We start from the raw sequence: 3,621 nt of genomic DNA, 5'->3' as shown, positions 1-3,621 counted from the left end.
TTTCTATTTGGATAGCCTATTAGTACCCAAGTCTCAGGTTCTCAATTTTTGAAGATGAATTAACATATACTATTTGATGTGCGCTATACATTACTGTGGATATAAGAGGAAAGAAAACAATAGAGCCTGTTTTGGGGGGAGCTTGTGTTCTAAACCACAGGTCTACACTTTTTTGGGGAGGGGAACACAATTTTCAATAGAAGGCAAAGAAGTTTCCCCAATGTACTGTGGCCGTAAATTACTTTCCTTCTTCATGCCTTTTTTGCATTATACACACACCCCTATTATATGACTCATCACATTTCCTTATACAATCAGGCATTGCTTAACAATGGGGACACATTATTAGGTTATTTTCCCATGTGTGAACATTATAGAGTATATTTAACAAACCCTTTAGGAGGGGATCCCACAAAAAACATAATTTATTTATAAAAAGTAGGTATATTTATTCTTACATGTTTAAACTTCAGTCGTCTTGAAAGCACTCTTTGTTCGATGCAATACACCTATTGAGATGGTTTTTCCACTACTGAAAAGAGTTTTTGAACTCATCAATTTTGATGCCTTCTAGGACTTCTGCTGTTTTGTGTTGTATCTCTTTCACATTGGCAAAAATGTTTCCCTCTGAAGACTTTTTTCATCTGGGGAAGCAAAATAAAATCACTCAGGCCGAAACTGGTTGAATAGGAAGGATGAGGCATGGGGGGGGGTGGTCATGCGTTTTTGGTCCAAAACTGCCGAATACTCAGTGCGGTGTGGGTAAGTGTGCTCATAAATCACCCATCATGAAAGAATCTCAAAAAAAAAAAGATCACTGAAGCTGAACATAGTCTCTCAGAACAACAAAAGTTGATACAATGATGCTGATGGTTTCCAGAACACTTACCTAATGAGGGACGCTTGTACTACAAGGGTTCTGCCCTCTAATAAATAATTCCTGGTTTTGGGGGGGTCCCCTCCCATAAACGGTGTAGCTTACCACACACCTAGGCTATATGGTATAGCCAATTGCTCTCAGGCCACAAATGTATACAGCATATTGCTATACTAAATACTGAAGGCAATTCTAAAGAAAATGTTATTTGTATATCTAAATATAGAGAAGATACAGTCAAAATATGGTATAAAAGATAATATCAAAGAAAAAAGTGATAGATGTCTGTAGTGTACCATGAATGGAATTTGCAGGATTGAAAGTTGCCCAGTGACTCAGTGAGTGAGTTATGATAGAATGTGAAGTAACAGGACATTACTGTACATTAGTGTAGACTTTATAAACACTTGGGCTATAGTACATTTGTTAAAACAAATTTTTGCTTCAGTAACAAATTAACCTTTGCTTACTTTATAAACTTTTTATTTTTCTTACATTTTTGATTCTTTTGTAATAACACTGAGTTTAAAACACAATATATATTGTATAACTCTACAAAAATATTTTCTTCTTTATATATATTTTTATCTATAAGCTCTAATTTTTTTAACTTTGAAAAATTTTTCATTAAAAGCAAAGCCACAAACACACATTCTTCTAGACCTGCACAAGGTAGTATCATCAATTCATCAATATCACAGTCTTCCACCTCCACATCTTTTCCCCCTGGAAGGTCTTTGGGGCAAGGACAGGCATGGAGCTGTCGTTTCCTGTGATAATGCCTTCTTCTGGAATGCCTTCTGAAGGACCTACCTGAGGCTGTTTTATAGTTAACTTATCTTCATAAGTAGAAGAAATACACTCTAATGATAAACATTTTGATACTATGGTAAATGCATAAACCACTAATACAGTTGTTTATTATTATTATCAAGTATTATGTACTGTACTTTTTTTTTTTTTGAGTTGGAGTCTCACTCCAGACTGGAGTGCAGTGGCCACTCCCGCCCACCACAGCCTCGACCTGCTGGGCTCCGGCGATCCTTCCGCCTCAGCCTTCCGAGTAGTCGGAATTACAGGCATGTGCTACCACGCCTGGCTGATTTTTTTTTATTTATTTATTGTAGAGATGAGGTCTAGCTGCCCAGGCAGGTCTCGAACCCGCGGGCTCAGGCAATCCACTCATCTCAGCCTCCCAAAGGTGTGGGATTACAGGCTGAGCCACCGAGCCTGGCGTACTGTACTTTTATATGACTGTCAGTGCAGACTTTTTTACATCAACATCACCACAAATGCATGAGTAATGAGTTGAGCCACTATGTCACAGAAGGCTACAATAACACATAATGATAAGAGTTTTTCAGCTCTGTTGTAATTGTATGGTACCAATGTCATATAAGCAGTTGTCATTGATTAAAGTGCCATTATGCAGCACATAATTGCAGTTCTTTCTTTGTACCTAGAATCAGAAAACCATATACTATGGGCCCACTAGTGAGCTGAGTCTTGAAGAATAAGTAGATGACAAATAGTCTGGGAATATGAGTTTTATCTACTTCTCAAAAATTCCTCTCTAAATTTAAATTTCTGGTAAAGAATTTTCATTTCTGATAAATGATACCCCTATCCTCTGAGACTATAAGGCTGGGACTGGGGATTCTGAACTCTCTCTTTTTCTAAAACCTACTTGAGTAGCTTTGTGGTTAAACCATGTGGATAGGGGCCGATCTAGGCTCTGTACAATCAGTAATTATATGATAGGCTTTATGTAAGTAAAATATTCCAAATTATTCATACATAATTCAGTGCAAATTCTGGAGGAGGGTTGTGCAAATGAGAATCTGTGACACATCAGCTTTATAGTAAATCCTGAGTCCATATGTTCCTTTCTATTTCTACCTCCTCTCCAACTAGTTCAGATCTTCATTATGCTTCGCCCGGATGTCTGCTACAGGCTCTTATATTGATTTGCTAGGGTTGCCATAACAAATTACTGCAAACTGGTTTGCTTACAATAATATAATTTATTCTTTCATAGTTCAGGAGGCCAGAAGTATCTGTAAAACATATTGTATTCTTTTGCTGTGGCAAATGGTTTTGACTGATTCCAAATATTTTAGCAGAGAACCAACTGCAACCCAGAAGGCAGAGATGTCTACATGAACTCCTTTACATACATTGTTTTTCTTACTAAAGGCCTTTATTTCTTTTCTTTCCCCCCAAATCTACAAGACTTTGTGATATTTACCTGTACATTTGTGTGAAGAACTATAAGCTGAGTCACAGAAAATTGGCTGAATAGAAGCAATCTCATTGAATCTTATCTAATATTCAAACTTCCTCAGACTGAAATGTGATTTTTACTGGAGGTGAGAAAATATTCAATTAGGGAAGAGGCAAAGGCAGCCAATACCTCCTGTTGCCTGGAACGCCCCCTGCCCTATGCATGGTCATCTGGTAGGCATTTGTTGTTTCTTCACTAAGGAGGCAACTAGGCTGAAGAAACAAGTTGATCATTCTGATATATTTTCTGGACCTGTCCATTTTGGCTGCTGAAACAGAATACCAGAAATTGGGTGGTTTATAAACGATAGAAATTTATTTCACACAGTTTATTATGTTTAGGAAAGCCAAGAGTAAGTCACCAACAGATTTGGTGTCTGGTAAGGGCCTGCTTTCTAGTTTATAAACCGCCATTTCTTACTGTTTCCTCGCTTGGTGAAAGGAATGAGAGAGCTCTGTGG

The sequence above is a fragment of the Carlito syrichta genome, unplaced genomic scaffold, assembly GCF_000164805.1.
Source record: "Carlito syrichta isolate Samal-C Ts95f unplaced genomic scaffold, Tarsius_syrichta-2.0.1 Scaffold303690, whole genome shotgun sequence".
Lineage (NCBI taxonomy): Eukaryota > Metazoa > Chordata > Mammalia > Primates > Tarsiidae > Carlito > Carlito syrichta.
The sequence above is the reverse complement of the archived record's forward strand: the minus strand, read 5'-3'. Positions refer to the sequence as shown.